The sequence below is a fragment of the Diprion similis genome, chromosome 12, assembly GCF_021155765.1.
Source record: "Diprion similis isolate iyDipSimi1 chromosome 12, iyDipSimi1.1, whole genome shotgun sequence".
Taxonomy (NCBI): domain Eukaryota; kingdom Metazoa; phylum Arthropoda; class Insecta; order Hymenoptera; family Diprionidae; genus Diprion; species Diprion similis.
The window spans coordinates 4,626,447-4,651,593 of record NC_060116.1 but is presented as its reverse complement, the minus strand read 5'-3'; the positions used below and the strand labels follow the sequence as shown (position 1 = coordinate 4,651,593).

The 25,147-nt window shown below is 39.5% G+C and overlaps 1 protein-coding gene across 1 annotated transcript in view; it reads left to right on the top strand.

Moving 5' to 3' along the window:
* The window catches only part of LOC124413199 (neural cell adhesion molecule 2-like), a 221,397-nt gene that overhangs the window by 105,518 nt on the left and 90,732 nt on the right, over positions 1-25,147 (top strand). The window contains exon 3 of the mRNA XM_046893630.1: positions 9,803-9,897. The gene's annotated coding sequence lies outside the window, so the exon portion shown is untranslated. The remainder of the gene's footprint in view (positions 1-9,802; positions 9,898-25,147) is intronic.

The window sequence follows — 25,147 nt, the reverse complement described above, 5'->3', positions numbered from 1 at the left end:
ACGTGTCGAAGGCACTTCGTACCTCAATATCGACAGTCGAACCACAGTTCGATACTCCCCTTTTACTTTAGCAAGCTTGTCACCCTGCGACAACACGCGACCTTTATTTGTTGAAACCATTTCTGAAGCCCCAGGGCTGCCCCTTGGAGCATCGGGTCAGAAGTTGCCGGGACTCGATGACTGAGCTTGACGTGTAGATGTGCATCAGTTAACTTCAGAAGCCAGCTTCTCCCTTTGTGCCTGCAATATTCTTCCATATCGTTCGACTGGGGAAAACTATCATATTTAAATCACGATAGAATATTTTTATCGATCGTATTATTCGTCGTTTTTATCTGGATTTCTAACCTTTCATCTCATGTCTGTGATAACTTTGACAGTTTATTGAGTTTGCTATACAGAGGTTGTTGTTCGTTGTCGAGTTCACTTTGTCGAGAGTAAATACTTTGTGAAAGTTCTGGATACAGATTCGTTTACCGACACTTCACTTAGCCAAGACACAAACCCTTTTTTAGAATGGTCGAGGATGAAGGATATCCCCATTCTGATTGACTGACTTTATCAATCATCGGATCATTTCGTTGCTTGAGATTATTGGCAATTTGCTTTGCCTTGCCTTAGTTTCAACCTTTATCGGGAAAAATTCCTCAATCTTGCCAAATGAGGTACGTATCCCTTCGTCAAGGATTTCTGTTTGTATGTTTTGTGTCTCTTGCAGACTTTGTGAAATGACGCTTCAATTAAATAGAGTACAGAAATATGCGATCTTTCAAAAAGTTTTTGAAGAGATTGAAAAGCATGAGATAAAAACTAAAAACATATACTTTAGTATCTCCTCCCATGAGAAAATTTCTTCGGGATGTGAAAACGTAAAATGTTGTGTATATCTATAAACCTTGAGATATACTGATATTTAATGCAAAATATTTCATACAAGCCTCAAGTCATATAAAATTGTCAATAGTGAATGGGATCGACAGTCTGGACGAAAGATTAGAAGACCAGAAAAACCGCTTGAAAATTTTCTAGCAATATTCTCAGCTCCAATGAAATAACGTTCATACCAATATCCTGTAGAAATGAATCCCAGCAAATTCGAGTATAACGTCAGCTAAGAGATGAAGAATTCAAAAAAAGTTTTCAGAATCAGAACAACGAAAACGACCATAAATTATGCTGTTTTTTATTCTAATCTAGCATTTTCTATCTCATTTTGAGACCAGATCTTTACTAGTTGTCCGGCAAAGCAATCAAAAGATCTTACATCACACTTCGATCATAACTGGCAAATTCAATTGTTGGCTCTCATTCATCCTGAAGTTCAATTTCTTGCTCCTGATTGTTACTAGGTATGCCTGCTTCGGCTTTCAAACTACATCAGCAGCTGCCAGTAGCCATGGCCATTCTATATGTAGCTGGCATCAGAGGGATGGGTGTAGACGTCGATGTCTCAGGCCTCCTGGAGTAAGGACGTCGGACCTCAGAGGGCGCGTGCATTACTCAAGCAGAAGCTATAATATCAATTAACGGGGATGCAGGAGACGCCTTTGAGTCACCTGCCCGAGGGAACTCTTCCCAGGTAATTGTTTTAAGCACGTTAGGGTCGCAAACGCCGCCAGCAATCGCAGGGTGTCGACGCATAACCCATTACACCAATTTGCGGGTCCCACGTGCCGGTACTAGGACAAAATGATCGAGGCATAATGATCTAAACAAAAATAACCAGCGCAAAAAATCTACACAATAATCCATGTTAAAAAAAAAAAATAAATAATGTGAAATTGGCAACAAAAACGCAATTTCCTGTCTTCCAGGACGTGTACAGTCATTTGTTCCTACTGCGTCCTGATTCCAGTTGTGGTTACCATGCAGCCTTTGGTTGGTCTAATTTTTTATTGGAATAGAAAAATGTTGTTCTCGGTAGAAAATGAAAATTAATTTTATCTTTGTAGACGAAAAATCTGGTCTGCGTTGCTAGTGTTTTTGATTATGGTCGTTATTTCAATAATTTGTGGATCTTGGTGAAGCGACAAAATGATTTTGAGGACGGACTTTGGTCTGGAAATTTTTGTCGATACGATTTATTCGGTTTTGAATAGACTGATCAAAAATTCTTTTCTATAGCGGATTTTGATCACGATAAAGGGTGTATTGAAGAAACGCGATCTAAAACGATTAATCTTCTACGAAAGATCTCTTGTGTGTTAATACCTTCATCGTAGTAGATTGAAATCTTTTTTCATTACCGTAATCTCTTGTAGGAAGAACTATCTGATTATATATTTTTTTTTAATCTTAGAAAAGGAAAAATTCTTTTAATCAAACAAAAATTTTCAATGTTGCGATGACCAGAAAATGTAGTTCTGACAACTATAATTACATTAAATATTTTCTTGTAATTCCTACAATATTTCAAGCCTTGAAAACGTAACGATACTCATTTTACTAGAATTTTTTTGTGACATTAACGGGGGCCGAAAGTATCTTCAATTAAATGATATCGTTGCAGAGTGATTCATATTTATTTCGTATTTTCGCTTCATTTTGCGTTATATTATTTCAACCTTGGATATTATTATTCGCCTTTTATATTATTGAGCGGTAATGCGTGGCTGCTTTCCGGAGATTCAGGCGAGCAGCCTTGCTGCAGAGATTACAATATTTTTTCATTACTTCAAATGAGCCGAAAAACCGAATTTCGAGCCAGCAAGAGAGCTCTGCATCCACGCTTCACAGTCTAATCCTCCGCCATTATCGTTATCGTTAATTTCACGATCATTGCTGCGATTATTATCATCGTGCCTTACAAGCTTACCGTAAAAGCTTCAAAATATATATCAAGCGTCACTTACACCTGAAAACGTTTTTACCGACTTCAGCTACATTCTTCAAAATATTCGGTGGAAAATTTATGGACAAGATGCTTTTCTGCTTATTATATATATTATATTCTATTATATTATTCATAAGGTTCAATTAAATCCATCCATCTTACCTATCGAACCAGCGAAACATGCATTGCTTTCTCAATTTTGTCCAACACTAAGCAAAAACGTGAACGATCGTTGATGTTGTTGATAAAAAAAGCAAACGAAAAATGAATTATCTTCTCAAAGGGGTTAATTTTGCTGCGATTAGTGTGTTGGCCACCGTCCCCTTGACCCACATTCTCAACGAATCGGAGAACATTTTCTGCATGGGTTAACAGCTCAAAAAAATAAAAGATAAAAAATGAAGAGAAGAGCAGATGGTCAAGTGGCCAGTTTCAATTATATTCACATGGAAATTAAATTACCAATTCCAGTCTCGCCGTTGAATATCACGGTCATCACCGAGTACGCAACGATTCGACACAAAATTATTATTCTATACAAAAAAATTATTCCAATTCTATCAATCTACCGTACGTACACAGAATTCAGACTATTGAGACTAAATTATATCGCACAAAAAATAATCTCTGGACGGAATATTATACTTACTATGAGAAAAATACTCTTGCAAAAAACCATATCACATGAAAATAACGATATTGTGTTATGGGTTATCAAAAAATTTACAAGTGTTTAACAAAACCAATTATTAAGTTCATAACATGTAAAAAAATTCATCAAGCTGCTTTAATAAATAAAGACCTCATGCTGGGATGTTCTTCTGTTTTTTTTTTCGAAAATAATCCATCCGCACAAAGTTTTAAGTACCGTTTTTCATAATCGATGCTTTGTTTTTTTGTAGTTTGTATCTTGAAAAGGCTCTTTTTGTGCGTAACAAAGCTTGGTGTAAAATAATTTGTTGTCAAATACTACGTTTTATTGATTTTAGGTAGAGTAAACCTGATACCTGGGGGCTGTTCTGAGATTAAAAAATCAGTTCGAAAGCTCCTATCGACTCGAGGCGGGTCTCGAATATCGGGATCAAAAAGTTCCTTTCACTTTGCCCTCCGGCAACAGAGGCACTTCAGACACTCAGGCAGTATTTCCGGGTTCTGTTTGTCGAGATTTTGGGCTCCCCGAATCCCGGTGGTCCCAGCTCAGGATTTCTGGTATCGAAGGTAAAGGCAACGAGGAATATTTCCGTGTATAGAAAGTGTCTGTAAAGTAAAGGGAAATTAAGATGGCGTTCTTGCGGTAAAAATTTCACAAAGCGCCAATCAGATGTTGGCGACTTGTTGAACCGCTCTTTTTTGCTTTTTGGATGACACTTTTTCAGGTGAAAATTCATTCAAGATACTTCTTGCCTCTGTCATCCTTAATTTCTAGTTTGCATGGGTGCTTACAAAGGTGCTTATAAAGACACGTTACCGACATGCGCGTAATGTCGGTAACAAATGTCACCAAAATGAGATTTCGGTGTTCTTCATAATCGAAAACCAGATCGGCTGCCATTTCGTCATTTCACCATCAAATCTCATGGGACTGGGCTCAAAATGTGTGTTTCATCATCGCCGAGTAGCGTCATACCCGATAATTCGATCCATTCAGTGCAACTGTGAAAATTTGGCCAATTTCTGTGGGTGGTAACCAATCTGTACATTTTTTTTTTCAAATTTTGAAAAAGTAAAAAGACGCTCCACTTTTTGCCAAAATAAGGCATTAATTGCCCAAGTTTCACTCTGATCGCTTGAGCGGCTTAGGAGTTTTGCTTCCCCGCGTTTTCGAGGTGTACAACGCGTCTTTATAAGCACCATAAGGCCGTATCACGACTGCAGGCCAGAACTGCAGTCGGAAAGCTTTTCCCAAGATCGGCTCGGTTCGATGCACGTTTGACGACCATCGATCGAAACTCCCGGTTTGACGTTCACTAATTGCGAGGGAGGCGGACAAGCGGCTGAAATTCGTCAGAGTGAGGCAGAAAAAGACACAAACTTTGCGGCTTTAATTGAGGGAACCAGTAAAATGCCGGAAATCACGTGAATCACCCATTTTTAGGCACGTTCGGTATTTGCCGAATCGATTTGAATGATATTTGGGAAAGAAATCAAATGTTCGATGGAGGTGCTGCGTATTCTTTCTTTTCAATACCTCTGAATTTCCGGTTACAAAATGGTGGTAACTTGAACTTGCAAAACATTCAAGATTCTCAGAATTATCCTAGAATTTTTTACACAATTCGGCACATAATTGCAATTACTTTATTCATTGCTTCTTATTTAGATTTAATACGTTGCAAAACATTTTACTTGATTGCTCGAATCATTTTTTCTACCCAGATCCATCCACATCGACATGTTCTTTATACAGTAATAGAAAAATTTGAGTGTTAGTTTGCACATTCTATCGCCGAATGTAGTTGCGAGTTTGCAGCCAAGAATAAATCTCGAGTACTGGTTTCTGAATGGAGAGAAAAAGGATCATAAACGAAAGTGAAAGGCTTTGAAATTTCTGTTTACAGACTGCGCATGATTTGGCCAAATGTCAGGTGAAAACTGTAGTAAAACCGAAACAAGGTAGAATAATTTACAACCTTCTGGGGAATGAGAGTTATAAATAATTGGTGAGCCTGGGATTAATGAAAACATGAAAAATGAATATACGCGAGACTAATTGTAAAAATGAATTCCCAGTTATTCGTAATTTGTGAAAAGAATAACTGATTTTCCAGCAATTAAATGCGACGAAGAGTCTGAGACTGTTGGCTCTATTAACGTAGTCTACGACTTTAACTAAGTCCACGAAATCCACCTGCGGACAGCGGATTCAGCGTGTAAAATGTAAGGCTGACACTGATGGCTCGTTTTGTGGAAACATGTTTCTATAAGCCGGTCGATAATGCCACTCAGTAACACGCCGGTGAATAAGATGACATCAATTAGCGTAGAAAAACGAGAGAGGAACGTTCCGGGCAAAACTGCCGGATACTTTGATTCACCCGTCGCTTAAAAGTGCGACAGAAGTGATGTGGGTATAATGGGACAAGCGGTCAGGATCAATTTTTCAGGAGGCAATTTTTAGCTGTAAGGAATACGGTGACTGAGAGTTGAGATCCGTCCTTGAACTGCTTGTATCTGATTGTTTCTTGCTGATGGAGAAGCTCGTAATCGATCTACGCAAGTTCATGGCACCAAAGTTAAAAGTTCCGTGGTTATGAAAAGGACTTGAATTCTTCGACTTTGAAAGCTCCAGGTAGATATTATTGATGTGTTGTTTTAGTGAACATTTTGCTTTTATTTCTGGTCTATTCTAATTTGGATGCTTTAATTATCCGCACATCGGATTCTGCTGCTTAATTTTATTACACAACAATCGTTCATTTACTATTTAGAGAATTGTGGTATTCGTAAGCCACAAAGATCTCTTTAAAATTACAAATACAGAAGATAAACGAAAGCTTAGATTAGATGTTGATGCTTCGTTTCAAATCGTCGCTTTGAAATGATTAAAGATAAAAAATTTAGTTTATTCGGAAAACTATTCAGATAATTATAACTTTTCGGATAAACTAATTTGCGTTACTGAACATAAAAAAGTTTCGTTTCATCTAGCATTTTAATAATGAATAGTATAGTAACAGCTGTTCAACTGTGATCCAATCATTGATTAATAATAATTGATCAGCAACCACGAATGTAAAAGAAGCAAAACCTAATTGATCGATAGCATTATTTTCGTTTCGCACGCTGAAAAAAGCTCATCTTCTTTTTTACAATTCTTATCGGTTCTGAGCAGGATAATAAAGATCTTACATGATTTTCAAAATCACCAATACGGTGCTCGTCGTCTTAGTTCAAGGACAAGATTCATTATTTTCAGTGATTAGGCGCGGAGACTCTCAAGTGAAGAGTAATTGTTTGTCTGTACGAATTTTGAAACGTCAGGCTGACTTATACTCTTGTCTCCACTGCCGCGATACTCGAGCGTCTTTCAGTCTGCTTTTTCTGACGTGAAAGACATTATGATACTCGAAGACGTACTTCAATACACCGTGTATGCATCGAACGATGACGACGTATCAAAGGTAACGAGAATCTCTCCGCCGTTGACGAGGGGATCTCGTTCTGCGTTATCGTGAGTGACAAAAAACATATAACGAGGCGGGTAGTAATCAAAGAGCCCAGATTGAGGCAAAGTCGAAAGTGCTCGAAGATCACCCAGAAAACTGATGACTTTTCAGTCCGAAAATCTAATTACGTCGTTAAAGCTTAGGCGTGTCTTTTGAATAAACTAAAATATTTTGGCCATTCCGCGCCTGCAAATTGACCAATTTTAATTCTGATCAGTTTGTATTTTATTGAGTTTTGTCAATTTCACAACAACCTCTACGAATTTGAGAATTTATTACAATCCTCAAAGTTCTCAAAATTCTACCCATTTTTGAAATTTTCCTAAAAGTCTCGAAGAGTAAATTTTATGTTTCAAACTTCTTCAAGTCGGTCCTATGATGGAATGATTTTTTTTTTTTTTTGAGTGCTATGAAAATTTCAAATTAACAAATATCAATGTCTTACGGTTTAAAAATATCAGAACAATGATGAAACAGTCTTTGTAAATTATGTTGAATGTGAAATTAACTTTGTGGGATTTTTCCGAAATTTTTGACCAGATTTATATTTTTTTTTAGAGAATATTTGATTTTTCGAACTAGATTTGATTAATTAAACGATTCCAAAGTGCTGGAAAAAGGTGAATGAATTTTAAATGTATCACAAATAAGGTTCTTTGCAAATTGAGTGAAATTGACACTATAATTTCTATGAATTGTTTAGTAATTTAAAAAGAATTGACACTGAGGAGGTTCGAATATTAATTCCTCGGAAACTCCCCCATAAAAAAACTAAATGAATTTGGTATTTTAGAGATTCCGCTATTCTTTAACGAAGTTATTAAGGTTAACAAACTTAAAGATAGTGAGTTTCAAAAATGGTTGATTTGACAAGGATTCTTTCGACCTGTTTGCAGGTACTTCGAATTTCCATGCATTATAAATGTTTGCTCAATTATTTTCCATCATCACAGAACTCCAATTCAATTTGAACAACGATTAGGAGGCGGGTTCTGAAATTTTTACGAGCCCTGAACCCTTTCGTAGAAAGTTGGTATCGACGCGATGACGGGGAGCTAATTCGAAAGTTGCAACTCAGGTCGCTGAGACGACGTCGACGACTTTACCGAGATAGGTATAAAGCACCGTGACTCGATAATCGATATCCATTGAAACGATAGCATTATTCGCGGTCGAGCAGACTTCTGTCGGCTGAAAATCCGATCGGCCTGCAAATCAACAGGCCTATAGGTTTTGCCATTGTTGTAAAGGCCGAGGAACAAGAACTACGGCAATACTGAAACTTGAAAGAGAATCCTTGCGGAGAGTCGGGCAAAAAGCACTACTCAATTTTGTCTAATTTTTTTGGAACTTTTTGGAAATGTTTACGGATAAATTCAAATCATTACGTTCAACTCTCTTCCAATTCCAAATTTCTATATCAATAGCTGGTAAAGAGTCTAACTCTCGGAAGAATTTTGCAACTCATCAGTTTGTTGGAACCCGAATATTCTGTCCGGAACTATAACATGTTTGACATTCGCCGTAAGCAGTTTACGGAGAAGTTGTGCAAACGATGTCTAATCGTAAGTGTAGAGTAAGCATTACTCGACGGGACGAAGGGCGATGATTAAGAGAGGAATTAAAAGTCACGATCTCTCCTAAACGATCCATTTTTACCGATCTATCTCTCCTACCTCCGAGGGGACAGTAGCAAGGATAAAGGTGGATGACGACGGACAGGGGAGACACAGTGTGTGGCATGGGTTGTATATTATACCTGCCGGGTAACGCGAGGCAGTGGCAAGACTTTTGAGATATATTGCCACCTCAAGAACCTCCTAACAATAATCTATATCTACCCTCGCCAACCAGTCAGCCATTCAACCCACCCCCAAATCCCCAAACTTTACTACCAACGCCATTGGCAACCCCCTCACTATCTTTGAACAACGCCCCGTACCAAGTACCACCTATAGTTGAACCATCCACGTCTCAAGTAATTTCGGTCTACGCCTGAGAAGCAGTCCATAATACGCCACGGCCCTCGGCGTGTATGTTCCTTGGTTCAAACCGCGTGTAGAGCCTGCTTCCCGCCTATTTACATAGATATTACTCTTTTCTGGATTATCTTTTCTTACGTCACTGCAGGCTTGGTGGCTTGCCATCCACCCGGAGTCGACCGAATCGCCTATCCAACCGACCCTTTGACATTCAATAGTTCGGTTCCATTTTCACTGAATACTTAGCATGTTTTTGACTCTCTGGGTTAAGGTGCTTATAAAGACCGATTGTACTACACCTCGAAAACGCGGGGATGCAAAACTCCTATACCGCTCAAGCGATCAGAGTGAAACTTGGGCAATTGATGGCTTATTTTGGCAAAAAGTGGAGCGTCTTTTTACTTTTTCAAAATTTGGATAAAAATTTTACAGATTGGTTACCATTCACAGAAATTGGGCAAATTTTTACAGTTGCACTGAATGGATCGACCTATCCCGTATGATGCCACTCGGCGGTGATGAGACACACATTTCGGTAGGACGGTATAGGAGTTTTGCTTCCCCGCGTTTTCGAGGTGTACAATGCTTCTTTATAAGCACCTTGAAGGTGGGGTCACGTCGTCTCTCCGTCATCGAAGACCAGTTATGTATTCCATTCTTCAGTTACTATGTGCATTAGAATGATGTTTGGTCTCGCATGATTTGCTCGCATTGTCACATGCAGACCAAAACTACGGAGCTTTGTATATCCAGGGAATATGTAACACTGTTTACACAAAGAAATTGTTTGTGACTAATTAGAAATTCACCGCATGTTTTAGGAGCTTTGTCGTCCCCTGGGTATGGTTCAAAACTGTTTTCCTCTAAACGCTGCTTCGAGGGGACTCGCGTAATGAGTTGACGTCGACAAATGGGGGTAAGTAAAGACTCAAGTCACGCTGTTATTATATCAGGAGGGAATCCGATTCTTCGTGCGAATGATAAAAAAATAGTAACATGAACGCGTTTAAACGTGATTCATTCATCAGCAACGATCATATGTTTTCTATATTAACTAACCAATCGCCTTCTATTTCGCTCAATAAATGAGACATCATGATTCATGCGTCTAGTACTTGCGGAACTGATTTCGTACATCATGAAAGGACGAAAGTCCCTTGAATGAAACCGGCAGCTTTAATCGAGATGGTATTATTTGCGAGGGGGAAACACCTACGGCTTTTGTGATGTACAGGGGGTTGGATACTGCAGCAAGGGTGAAACAATTGCGTTTAGAGTTGTATCAGCCCACCGAATCGCGAGGAGGCACATCGCGTTGGCGTTGTAATTTCCCGGTTGGGGAAAATTAAATTCAACACCGAAATAACGATTGCGTATTCATCGTGCAATTTTACAGGAGATGTTGTTGCTGCAGCTGCAGCAGCATCAGGCGGTTCCGGAGGCAGAATATTGCATTTCGAAAAAAATACACGAATATTGAACCATACGTGCCGCACGGAATGCTCGTCTTTGTGGAACCAGCTTCCAGCCGATTCTACGGATCGGAAACCACTTAGTGCTCTGCTCACATCGGCCGTTTTGACCTTTAATTGTAAGCCCTGGCAACGTTGCTACGAATTAGCTATGCAATTATTCGAATTGAAATTTTCGATATCCATACCCGCACGCTGGCTTGAATTAAAGTTCACCATGAATATCGAATATCCGTCTGACCCCGTTGTCGTGCCAATTCTCCCACCTCGTTCTCCCTGGCAACGAAAGGCTGCATATTTATAAAATATTCCAGCTCTCCGGAGAGAACGATTTTCTTTCTTTATAGCTGAGGCGATACTTTCAGATATACTTGGATTCTAAGTGATGTAAACAAATTGCTTGAAAGCAGCTTATGATTCATGCGAATCTAGTTTCGGTTCTAACGTATTTTGAAAAACATTTTTCTTCTGGCACAATTTATATCGTTCACGACTGATACAGTTTTCCAAATTGACTGGTTTTTTCTCGCGGAGATTTTATTTTTATCAGTTTGAAAAAATATCCTTAATATCGAATGAAATAAAACGTTGTAACATGCTTATTGTCGATTATAGGACGAAAGACTTCGTGAAAGAATCGTTGCCAATATGTTTATTTTATTTTTTTTTTTTCATCAAGGAAGAATTTTTTATATGAAACCAACATTACGAGCAGAATACTTTTTTCGTCATGAAATTCTTTTCTGTTTTTGTATTGTCATTTGTCTGCTTCTTTTCTGTGATCACAGTGTTTAAATATTTTATTTAGGTGCGATCTGATTGTGAGAATTCATCGAGAATTCGTCGTCGCATCGTCAAAAAGAAATCACATCAAGTATCGTAAATTTGATAATTGAGGGATCAAACTAGCAAAAGAAATCGGATCTCAAAGACGTTGAATAACGGACCAAGCCCAACATGATCGTGAACCGTATTATATATCTATAGTTAGTTGCCGTCTAGTTTCATCCTTAAAATCGGATTCCCGATCAAGCGCTGCTCCAGAAGGCAGCTGAGCAGGAAATCTACGATTCGTTCAGTTGAATGTAGCGGAATTTCCAAGATTTTGCGCTTACGGATGCACCCTAAATCCGCTGGAGTCGTATATTTCGGTTTCACATGGCATTCCTGCGTTGCTGAACCTTTTCCGACCCAAACTAACCAGATCCGAATCGTTTCCAGCTAGGAGTAACGACGCTCCGGGGGAGCTAAAAATCCAGAAAGAAATGCAGGCGCCTGCAGGAAATGAATTATTGCTGCTGATATTTTAGCACGAATGCAACGAGGCTTTATACCTGCACCACAGCAACAGCTGCATAAAAGTAATCTTTTTTTCCCGTTACTGGTTGATCGGAACTGATACTAGTTTGCGAAGAAACAATTGCGACCCCGCATCCAATGCGTCCCATTTTCCTTATATACCCTCCAAAATGGCGACGGTTTCCCTCCAATTATCCCGAAGGTCATCGGTCACTCCGAGGCTGAGGAGGGAAACCTCCGCGTCTTACCCATCTAACCCGGTGACCCGGTTACAGGTATTCAGGGACTTCCCGAAGGGATGAACCCCGTAATTGGTCTTCCTCCTTGTACTGCGTGGGACTCGCTAATGGCCGGAAGTACCCGAGAATGGGGCCGGTCTTCCTTCTATACGCTCCGAATCTTTCCTCGCTCAACTTCGGCTAACTTCGGTTAATTTTCCAAAATTTTAACAACTTCCTCGCTGTCTTTGCTTCACGTATTCTACAGGCTACGTGCTCGACTTCACAGACATTTCGATATCAGTAATTGATGGTTTCAAATTTAGGAACTTGTTATGTACCACGGCTGGGTGATGTATGCACTTACAGGCACAACCGGTTTGCCTTGATTTCCGTACATGTGAGATGTGTGTTGGATAATTAATGAACCTCGCATTGAAGATCGGATCCACGATGCGTCAGAAATTTTGAGCTTGTTATACATCCGAGCTGACATTATCCTGGCGACTGGTTTACCCGAGTCTTCCAAGATGCATGTATGCAGCTAAAACCTAGATCTGCACAGAAGTCAACGCTCTGCTGATTAGGTGCTGAACAGTTTATGCACACGTGGATACTGCTTCGCATTCTCGATGCTTGTACGATATTCTCGCCAAAGGATGGCGTGGCACAACATTCTGCAGATGAATCGGAGTCCGTTTAGCGTGTAGCGTCGTGTGTGATTCGTGTGGATGAACCGAACCGAAAGGAGCTTAGTCTGCATTAGGAATCTCGATTCTGTGTGGAAGCGGAGCCTCTCTATCGACGCAGACGTTTGTACTGCCAATTAAGTGTACAAAGCGTCCAAATAACGGGGCGACTTTACTGTTCGAATTACGAACCGTTTCGCTTTTCATGGGGCCATCAAGTACTAGAAATACTAAAAATTAAGCCGACGAAGCCAAGATTTAAATCAATGACTCGATTCTCCCTCTGATTTTAACTGCAGTTACCTACTGCCGTGGGTGGCCTGGGTACCATGGTCGTTAAAAGTGTCCAAAGACTTCAAGTTTATACCTCTGACTTTTAATACGACGGTAAAATACGTACGCTGGTTGGAGATAGTTGGGTACCTAATCAAAATGGGACGTCCAGATGCGGCGTTAAAGCAACGTGTAAACTGTAAACGTCCGGAACAGTTTGTCAATCCATCTGACCGGTCTTTTTTCCCGTCAACTTTCTGTTTCAGCAATTCACTTAGGCCTGCGCATCTGACGTTTACTCGAAATCTCCAGGAAGTGGTCTTTTGTAGTAACGCTGACGAGTCAATTTGCATGTTAAATCTTTTCGCAATTTCCGTTCGCCGAAAATCTCGAAACTCCTGTTGACATTCCTCCTGGGACATCGAGCCGCGTTGTCCTCTCATCCCCGATACGTCGATAGCTAAGTCGGGAGCAGATGTCAAGCGTTAAAAGTAAACTGAACAGGAGTCGGGGATCTGGGACTTGAGGGAGTTCAGCAACTTACAGACACCGACTTACAACCACCCCCGAACAACGTACCAACATGTCCCGGCTGATCACTAGTTCAAAGCTCTTTCCCTTGTACTCACGTCAATAACCATCGGTCTCCCATCATTGTAGCAGCATCAGCAGCAGTCACAGCTCTTCACGGCATCGGTAACGTTAGCTAGCCTTATCGATACGCTGCTGCAAGCGAGCGGGTTTGTCTCCGGAAAGCAGAGATCAACTCGTCAGCTTTACTTCCGTTAGCGAATCCTCGCAGGAAATTGTTCTTATCTCTTGATCCCCTAAGAGTTTACCCATCGCATCCTCTCTTCGTACTTACTTCCTTCCTTCCTTCCTTCCTTCCTTCTTTTTATTCTTCCTCTCGTGTCCTCGGAAGTTGCCTCGACGTTTTTCCCGGCCGGTTCGTGAGCCTCGAGTGACCGGATGACAAATCCCAAACCCTAATCAGTGGTGTGTCGTTTCTTTTTATTTCTTTATCTATCAGTTACTTTTCATCTTTTTTTTCTCTCTTTCTATAGCTTTTCGTTGTTAGCTTTGTACAAGTTTATCCGGATGCGACCCACGATTTGAACTTGTATTTGCCCTCCCAAGGACAGTAATATTGAATGAGAGGATCGAGGTACAACTCTATCTACAATAGTACATTGTGTAACAAGGACGCAAACTCTTCTTTACATAACAAAAGTATGTTACGCATTTTTCACGAAGCACGAAATTGAGGTTAGAGTTGTATAATGTCAGATTTGTTTGCGACAGCGCATGCGCGGAGTACTGAAAAGACCACTTTTAAGTCCTAGAAGTGAAAAGTAGTCTTTTCAGTACTTCGCGCATGCGCATTCGCAGACTCACTCGATCGTCATAGAAACACGAGCATGGAAAAACGCGTAAAACATACTCGCGTTGTATAAAATTTTTTGAAGCTCTTTATTTCATTTCGTTCCAGGAAAATTCAATCGTGAGTTTCAAAAAAAAAAAAGTTACTCTTTTTAACCCGTGAAATGCCCCTTCATACCTCACTGTAAATACATGTGATAAATATATGCATTCACGTGTGTACGTGTACACCCGTGGTTAAAAGTTTTAATTAAATCGATCAAAAATATATGTATAATCACGTGTGTTGTGGTTCTCCAGGGTACTTCTCTCTCTCTCTCTCTCTCTCTCTCTCTGCCGTGTTTATCTGTATCTCTTTCAACAGCAAAACGAGGACACCGCGTGAAATCCGTCGAATATCAGTAATGAGATAAATTTCTTTCGGTAAACTGTTTAATTGATCTCGTGCTGAGTGTAATCATGAAAAATTCAATACCTTGAATATGCAATCATCAAATTGTGAGTAGAAGAAGTGATTTACAAACAATAACGACAGTGCCGATCACGAGAGAATTATTGATGATTCTTTTTTGGGTAAAGCGTGTACAGCCTGGATTTGAGACTATATGGTAGAATACATTAAACTAATTAAACGTGACACAATTCACAAATTTCGCGAACGAACGATCGTTCATTCTGTTACAAGTCTATCGATGTTTCTGGGGATGGTATCAAGGGGCGGAGGTGGATCGGGATTAGGTACGATTAAAATATACATTTCGAAACTCGATTCAATGGCACGCATTTCCCAAGCCCTCTCGGATATACGTTAAATGAATTTTAAACAAGCTTTGATCATATAATGTTGCAGTATTTCACTTCAATTCCCACTTCAATCTTTAACTTATAACAATATTGTAATCCTTTGTTGCTAAAGTATAATTTTCAATTTCATTAGCCTCGCCATTAGCTTAGCAAATATAAAATAATCGTAGTTTAGATTCAGTTTCGAATTTTTGCTTTTTGATACAGGCAGGATCGTTTTGGCGCATTGAGATACGTGATATGTAATTTTTTATCGAAGAATAATGGTTATTTGAAATTGATTAATCTCTGAATAATAGTGTGGCACTTTCTTAAATATTTAGATTTGAATCGTAAAATTCTGACGAATAATCTATTTTTTAATGACACTGCAGAATGTCTAACTTTCAGGGAACAGAAAGTCTTTTCATCTTTCCGATGAATGTAGGTACATACATTGTACATAAATCACCGCTGTAAATCGAATTTCAACACGTGTATTAATACGCACTACTATAGTATGTATACATAAAATGAATCCCGCGTCGACACGGACAGTAACGAGGATTAAATTGAGACGAGTTCATCCACGCGCGGAGCAGAAAAATGAGATATGGAGAGAAAAAGAAGTGAAAAATAAACTCGTCGTTAAATTTCAGATGAATAATGGCGATGGAAAAATATTGGCTGAGAAAGAGATGGGGATCCGATCAAGCGGTGACTGGCTTGAAATTTATTCGCCATTTGATATCGATGTTTACTGAAGCAGAGCTGCATATCGTATGAAAATAATTGCTAATAGACTAACGTTTCTCGGAGCGTCGAGCGTTGTCGTTTCGAAAAGCTTGAAGCATTTTTAATTCGAGTAAGATTGAACGACTACATTATCATTATTATTGCGATTGTTATTATTGTTATTATTATTATTATTCGAAGACATACGTTTGATCAGTTTTCGCCAGGGGTTATCGATATTTTTATTGCGGTAATACGCCGACGAACCTCCCACCGGAAGGGGAAGAAGATGGAGGAGGAGGCGGTGAATACGCATTCGAACAGATTGGATCTGCGTATTATTTAAATCAAATATTTACTTCGGAAATATTCGAAATCGCACGAATCCGCTCACGCTGGAACATGAGAAAGCAGCAACACACCGAAGCAGTAGGACTCAATATTCGCGAATTCATCCGAATTACGTGTGTATGCAGTCTGCTTTGTAAACTAGCCCAAATTTTCCGTTTACCTCTTGGACGTATTGTTATTCTATTTATTCATCTCTTGACATGACCTATCGAATTTTTTCAATCACAATTGGAAATTGATTTTCAGAACACAGCAATCCCCCCCCCCCCCCCCCACAACCAACCCTTCAAATTCAAACATCCAATTGTCTGAAGAAATCAATATATTTTGAGAAAAAAATGTAGCCTCTGTCTCAAATTTTGAACGTAATTATAGGTTTGATATTATTAACGTTGCTGCAATATCGGCTTGGAGAAATTGGTGCCAAGGGTAGAATGTGCGTGAATCCGATTTGAGAGGTGAATTAACCTAATTTAAGATCGATACTTTTTTTTAATTTTATGAAAAGATTGTCTTATATTGAGTATTTGACTATCTAATACTTATAGATTCTGTGACTAAAACTATAGACTAGACGCACGAAGATCGTTTTGAAAAATACTTAAAGAGAAAGAATTTTGAAATTATAGAGAAAACTTTAGAAGTCTGTGTTTCATTTTAAATCACTTCAATGTGATTTTATTTAGAAAACGATTTTTTGAATTTTCATTCCAACACTATTTTATATCGCGTTGACGTCATTGAATACTTAATTTTACAACATTCCACCGATGTTGATCATGTCAAACTAAAAACTAGTATATTTTAATACAGAATATAGTCTCATAAATTTTCAAGTGATCTGAAATGGAAAACCGATACCTAAACTTTTGCAAACCCAGTATTTCATATTTTTTTTCATTTCAAAAACGATCTTCATAGCTTTACGAATGTATAAAATTTCATACATATACTCGATGTATGACTGTCTCGTCTTAAATCTACTAAAAAGTATCGTTTTCTGGCAAACCAATTTCTTCAAAAATTGTGCTAAAGACGAAGGATTGTTTAAAAAACTATCAAACATTCTCCAAGATGAATCGATATCTTAGATTCTTTTTCTACACAAATAATACGTACCTATATGTAAACAACAAATTACACAATTTCTAAGTGAGTAATTTGAACAATTACCAACCGTTCAGCAACTCATGGAATTGCTTTTATCCGCGTAAACGTACCCATAATTGATCCTCGGGTCAAAGGAAGCAAGACCCAAGGCCTAACCTTCGCTAACCTTTACTAACCTGCGCGTCGACCCCAAAAGCGTAAAACTATTCGTGGCCCGACGGTGTTCCCAAAGATTTTCAAATCCTCACGCCTTCCTGCCTCCGTAATGAGTTTGAGGCGTCAAAGGCACTGCGAAAGCCAGAGGCAGGGGGGGAGGGGGAGAAAGGAAGGGTCCCATCGGTTTCCTCGACTCGCTCAGAGGTCCTGAGCGAAGATATTCGCCACCCCAGCAGGCGCTACCCTTGTCGTTTATTGTACGCGCTGGGCGATTGAGGGAGGATGGGTGAGAGGGTTGATGGGTGAGACGCGAGTATCTGGTACATAAGCGTTGCTTGCACCCATTCGGGATTGTTTATCAGCTATACGATTACCGGCGATTAATTGTTCGGTTAATTACCCGACGGGGAGAGGCGCAGCGAGGTCGCGACTTCATTTTACATTCTGTTATTCTCAGCCCTCTGGGCTCTCATAATTAACATTCACGAACACCTCACTTCACCCCGCCACGCTCACTGCGATATTCCATCCACTTGCTCTTTGGCAAATTCTCACTGATTAATATTGATAGGATAACAATACGGATTTACTCCTGATATTCGTAGATCGTATACTTGTTTTTTTTTTTTTTTTTTTTTTTAGCTAGTTTCTATTCGAATTGAGATTCTCTAGAGTTGCGTGTTCTGACAGTTTCTCAAATCATTTATTTAAAATGACTATATACGTATGGTATTCATTTTTTATAACAAGTCTACTCTGATGATTAATAGATACTTTTTACAGTCTGAGTAATATCAACTTTTCGCTTCTATACTCGATGATTAAGTAACTGTATTTTTTATACGAATTATTCACCCTTTTTACATCAGATATCTTCTCCGTGTTTTTTTGGATTTTTTTTTTTTTTTTATCATTTCATAGTAAGGAATACCTCTCGTATCAGACATCGAAAACGTATTTGCCAAATTCTAGATTTATCATTTCGAAGTTGAATATCTTGATATGTGTGCCTCTTTCTTTCTCCCTCACTGATTATCTCTTTCTCTCTCACTCTTGCGCACTTTCCGCGTCTTCGTCAGTAAAACATAACTCGCGTTATCTAGCAGGTTAATCGGATTGTGCGGAAGTTGAGGCTAATTATCGCCTTATCGCGCCAACCCCCCACCCATTAAAGCCTATTGTTCACCGACAACGGTTGAAATTGGTCCCGGAAACGTAAATATCTGGAGCTTTTCATCCCCTAACCGAATTCGCCTTCCCTACATCCAACGCGGCCGTCGCAAAGTACATTTCCAAAAATCCCTTTCATTATAATCAAACTGATTTTCGGACAACTTATACCGCCAAGTGTGGATATTATCATGTGCAATAAAGAAGGGCTCGAGGCTTAACAAGTTTTTAAATTCACTGATACTGAAAGTTCTACCGACAGTTTATCACTATTTTTGAAACGACGTTTTCACCTATCTTTTCAGAGATCTTCGTCTCTGTCGTTTTGATGAAAAAACTTGATGAAAATTAATCCCTAGTGATTAGATCAGCAAGTCTTTCCAAGATTTTCTCGTCGACGTTTAGATTATTGAAGGATAGTCCGTGAAATTTCGGGACGTTCCATTCAAGTACTTTTAAAACTACGAAGAAGAAGAGATCGGGTGATTTTCGAATAATTCCTGACCGAACATATAAAATGCTGTTTCACAAATTTTATGAAGATCAATCATATCGGCTGAGGATTTTTTATCTTCAGTCGGTAAGTATGATTTATAAGAACGCTGCGAGGTAATTTTTTGACTATCAAACATTTTGCTGAAAGATTAATTATGAATAAAATTACTAAAAAATAATAGATATTAAGAAAATCACGCCTTTAAAAAAATATGCTGTAAACAAATCAACGCTCTTTCAAGTTTTCTTCTACCAAGCAGCTGAAGCTGTCCGTTCAGGCCACGTTTTGGTAACCAGATTACTGCCTCCATATTGAAATTTAATGAAAATCTTAATACCGCTTTCGCCGTGTTTCGCTAATAGACGTAAGCAAACAAACCCCAATCCGTCGCCGGGTCGTCCCGATTAAAATGTCCACCCGGGTAGCCAACGCGATATTGGGAGTGAATCGAGATGACCTTGAAACCATCCCGATCTCTCCCGATGGTCAGAAACGGGAATGATACCCGAGACAGCTGGGCTTTTGGTCGGGTCTTCGTCCGACCGCCTCAAAGGCTGGGGGTTAAGGTCGTCAGCCACATATTGACCAAAGTTTAAGGGCTATTGTGGACTGATAAGGAAGACGCCGGAGAATCCCAAAGGAAATTGGTTTGCATAAATTCAACCCTAGCCTCGCGCCGCGGCAAGAAATGGTGAAATTCAATTTTGCCCCGCAAAGTTTGCCTTGTTTATTTATAGTGGTTATGCCCGGGTCTGCTAATAAGCCACAAGGGGTGAACAGCCGACCAGACCGAATAGCAGGGTTGCTGTGGAAATCAATTATTTTCGCAGTGCCTAACTACTCCGCATACGTACTTCATCCCTCTTTCCCTCTCTGGCCGTATAATTTATCCCGGCAAACGGACCGCCTCTGTCTCTCTGGCCTCCATCCGTCCTCGGCCTCCAGGTTCCGAATTAACGATCCCTTGCGATATTCGAATCCTAGGCTGAGAACAATTTTGGGTCCAATTAGCCTCACTCAGCTCGGCAAAACGCCGGTCTATGAATATTTCAAAAACATATTAGCCACAGCGGGTGAACACGCCGCTAAATATATTCGCTCGTCTAACTCTCGCAGCCCTTTCAGACTTTTCACCCGTCACTTCACGCAACCACCCAGTTGGGGAGAAACCAGAAACCAGAAACCCAGACGAATCCGGTCGGCATATCATTTCAGATAAGATAAATTGCCCAAGTTCTATCCCCACCTCAATGTCATAACAGTTTCTAATCTATTCAACTATCACGGTAAGGAATTCTTGGGATTTCGTTGCGTCGTGTTGTGGAAGAATTATGCTGCCCATATTTATATATGGGTACATGCAATAATAACCATTTCATATCCTTTGACATGATTAATCACATACAACCTGCATAAAATTCCTTTTAATTTCGATAAATTTTTTTTTCCAATCATCGGATTCCAATTCACTTGAAAAGCATGGTCTTGGTCATTTTGATTAAAAGTTGATTTGTAATTTTTTTCGAACTTTGAATCGGCCGAGTGGTGAAAAATGATAATCTCTTTGAGGAACGGAATTCACTCGGGATAAGCCACCACGAATTTAAAAGTGAATTTGAATTTGTTCAGATTCAATTCTGTCACATATCAAGAATGTCGTTTCATTCGCATTCATTATCAACAGTGCATTCTATCCCCATTTATCCCAAAAGTTATACATTCAGGGCATTTCCTACTACTGAGAGAACCAAATATCGATAAAACAGACCTAGCGAATCATAATCACTTTAATGTGACTCCGGAACGTGATCGCTGACCGTGAATATAGGTTATAAATACCAAAACAATTGCTTGAACAAATACACACAACTTTGACTGGCGAGGATTTGAAGCGCGCTACTTACCGATAACCGGTAAGTCTGCTTTACCGATATTTGTTTCCCTTAGTGATAGGCAATCCAACATACATCGGTGTTTTCCCAGAAACACTCCGTACATAGCCTCATCTAGAACATACACATGGAATACGAATATTATATCTCAGCATTGCGCGATGCCTAGGCTCGGATTATAATATTTATGCGGGTATAAAATTTCTATGCGCGTATACACAGAGAGGACGCTGTTATGCGACGGGAAAGGGCTGCGTCGTAAGAGGTCGGGCAGATATGGACTCTGTACGTGAATAGAATAAGAGGCAGGATTGAAAATACGTCCAACCTGACACCCACCCAAACACGTAGCTCCTCATGGCGGTGGCAAGCTCTGCAAAGGGCCGAAAGAATCCATCGTAACCTCTTCATTCCACGTTTCTTTTGCGAGGTAACACGTTTTCAAGATGTCTTCTCGTTTTAAAAATTGAGCAATTCTTCCCCCAACGTTTTCCATCATATTGCATAATAATTTGAACGATTTTTAACCCGTTAATGTAACGATATCCAGTATAATTTAATTTTATAGTAATTAAATTTTACTCTGTCGGTATAACAGTTATCAATATTCGCCATCTAGCTGCACATGGTGTACCAACGTTTGGAGACTTGCAGGACCGCAGTCAGTACTGATTCAATATCCTGTGAATCACTTCTCCGCGAATTTCTCAAAACATAATGTTTTTTTTTTTAACTTTTTCAAACATGCGTCAATTTAAGTGTTTTTTTTTTTTTTTGTGTGTCCTTTTGAATGAATTTTTCACAAATTTGATGCAAAAAAAATTTAAAAGAAATTATTGACTAGACTTTTTTCAATTCATAGATTAAAATCCCTCTTTGAACATCGTTCGTGTCGTTTGATTTTTTTTTTTATGAATTCTCAAACAAACACTACTTCGTATTTCACAAATTTTGAGACTAGTCCCGTCGTAGGAAAACGATTCTTTCTATTTTAAAAATTTCTTTTAAAATCATCCAATTGTCTTAGAACTTTGCTACGTATTGCATATTTTTGAAAATTCCACACGATGCCATAAGATTTAGAACGCTGTCAAAATATTTAAGATGATTTTAAAACTATATCGAAAATTTTAATGACCGGTACTTCTACGGTTTCGATAAGCCTTCATCGATTTCAAACATTAAGCAGGTGAAGAATTGAGATATCGAAAATATCAACTGCTTCTTAGTCTACACGATGGGGCTTTTTAACTCCATCATGGAATTACTGAACCTACGAACATTTTTAAATTCCTGAACAAGATAAGCCGAATCTTCACTTACCCATATAAAAAGCTCTCGATCATCATTCTACCAGAAACCGTACTTAGCAGTGACCAAGATAAATGCAAATATAATAGAAATATAAAGAAAATATAAAAACCGCTTCAACAGCTTTGTGAGTGTGATGAAATGCAAGAGCCGCACAGCCGAGGCGTTCGTATGGCTCTAAAACTTGAAGAACGAGAGGAGGAGGAGGAGGAGGAATTTCAGGATGGATTATTCCATTCGTGCAGCAATGATGAAGGAGTTTGAGCGAATACAGATCGAATGTGTGTACATTCGGGAAGCTGGTTGCAAGGTGGAGGAGGATAAGGAGGAGGAAGAAATGGAGGATGAGGAACTAAACTAAGAGAAAACGAGATGAGTCGAAATGCATTTGAGCAAGAGAAGAGCGTCCCTCTCTGGTTCCTGCAGCGATGCGAGTAACAATGGAGCTGGAATAAGAAAAGAGCTTTCCGCGAGTGAGGTTGGGGGCGAAGATTCGGTCGGGAGAAACAATTGCATCTGCGCCCCCGAGGTGGGATCCTGCAGTAAACGACTGATGCCTCGAGAATTACTTTGCCAGATGTTTTCGAATTCTTATTCGCCTGCCGTATCTCGCGCGCGAAGCTTTTGCGCACCAATTGCAGAAGCTTGAATTGCAAGGTGAAGCCGTCAAGTATCGTTTCACCGGATGCATTATACGTCATATGTGCAATTTTCGGGACACCTACGTTACACGTAAACCTCATACATCTCTTATACACACGTAGTATCCATGTGTACATGTATTGCGTAACAGACCCACTAAATATTTCATGAACATCCGCATGTGACCCTCGTGACGTTGTAATTCGAAAACCACTTTCCTGATTAAAACCTGCACGTATAACATGCATGTTTGATCAGGCGAAAAACCAGAGGCCCGCGCCAGCTTGCAGCAGAGATTGCGTGCTGATTTATATCATAATCTAACTCATACCTTCGCTCGATATTTTACACATTTCAAAAGTAATTCGATTGCGAGATTTGCTCGAATATCTCGCTACGCGTTACGAGTTTTTAAAAGGGCTCAACCGTTGCTGGAGGAATAAAAAAGCTTGGCTTTTTGCAATTACCTGTATGGCTAGATCGTTGTATTTGTACTTCTTGATAGTTTGGTTTGGTTCTTCAGATTTTCGAAGACAAGTTTTGAATTGGTGGTTCGATGACAAGGAAGAAACGAATACAGTACAAAGAAAAGCATTTGAAATGAATTAAAAACGTTTACAAATTTAAGGGAACTTCGTGAAAAAATTTGAAAATTATCCATTTTTTTTAAAGCCTGAGCTAACAATATTTTCCAACCGGAAGTCGGTCGCGCCATTTCTCTGTGATTACAAATAGACGTATTACTAATTACTGAAAAGTTAAAAACATTCCTTTTCCTTAACCGGAAGCTGTAGAAGCTTTGAAAATTTCGTGGATCATCTCGACCCAACATCTACCTAATTTTCCCCCAACTTTCGTCCAAATCGATGAAGCCGTCTGCCCAGAGTTCAGGATGCAACATGTCCTGAGTTCACACACGCAGACACTTGTTGAGAAATGCTAGAAACCAGTTGTGTGTGTGTGTGTTTGTGATGAAATGTGTTGACTAGTCAAAGACTTTCTTTCTTTTATTTTTTTTTGTAACGCAACGTTTTTTCCCCGATGAACAATAGATACTCCGCTTCACGATCTTGTTTGAAAAGTATACTTGATCCTTGCTACTGAAGAAGAATCTTATTTTTATGCTACAAAAGTTTCTAATAAAATTCGATCTTTCGTTTTTATTACAACGATATTCAGGGGTTGCTTTTTCAACCTACGGGACCGTGTAAAACTATTCTCTCAAACAGGTATGTGGCGAAAAAAATAACGTTCGACGAGATCGATGTTATTACCTTCCGCACGCATGCAACCGAGTATTTACAGAGAAATGCAGATCGCATCGAGCTCGCTGCGTTTGAATCGAAGGTAAAACTGCGTGGAAACGCATTTCCGAGGTACGAGAAGCGAGGAATGGATCCGTATGCACCTTGTGCGGAGGAGCGGAGAAACAGGGGTGGATTGGGGCGGGTAGTTACGTGCAATATGTGAGCCACCCTTCTACCCACTTGGCTCGTCTCGTCGCGCTACAATAGATGCAGTAATATCCCCGAGTTTGAGCTTACGAATATTACAAGGTGAAAAGCGGGGCTTTACACGGAGAAGAGCACCGCATCTTGTAGGTGTGTGTTTTACCCCCATATTCTGATATGTATTTTACCGGAGCGTGAAACGCGCTGTGTCTTTCGGGCGTGACGAGGCAGCGGTGGGGCGAAACCTCCAAGCCCCACATTCGGAAAAAACAGCGAGTCAAATTTTATAGAAATTGAAATATACGCTCTCAGCGAGCCGGAATGTGAGGTAGAGAAATTTTTTTTCTCCGTTTTCATATTTCCATTCTTTTGATATTCAATTTTCGTTTCCCGGTACGAATTTATTCAAATTCGAATGAATGATTTCTCGGCTAAAAATTTCACCGTCGTGCCACGTATTTCAATATCGCTAATACCGAGGCTAGAGATAAGAAAATGTTTTTTCTAATTGCAGGAATTAATCTCGACTCGTTTCTTCCCGCAAAATCATCGTTTATATTATAATTTATGCGAAATTACAACATTCTCATCGTTCCTTCTTTCTCTATTTTTCTCTCTTCATGCTAACGCATGCCATCCGTTCTATTCGAAGAGGAGCTCCGCCGTGTCTTCAATTATTAACAACGGTAGCTGAGTGCCACTGAGGCGCCTTGAATAATAAGAGACTTCGGAAATGGT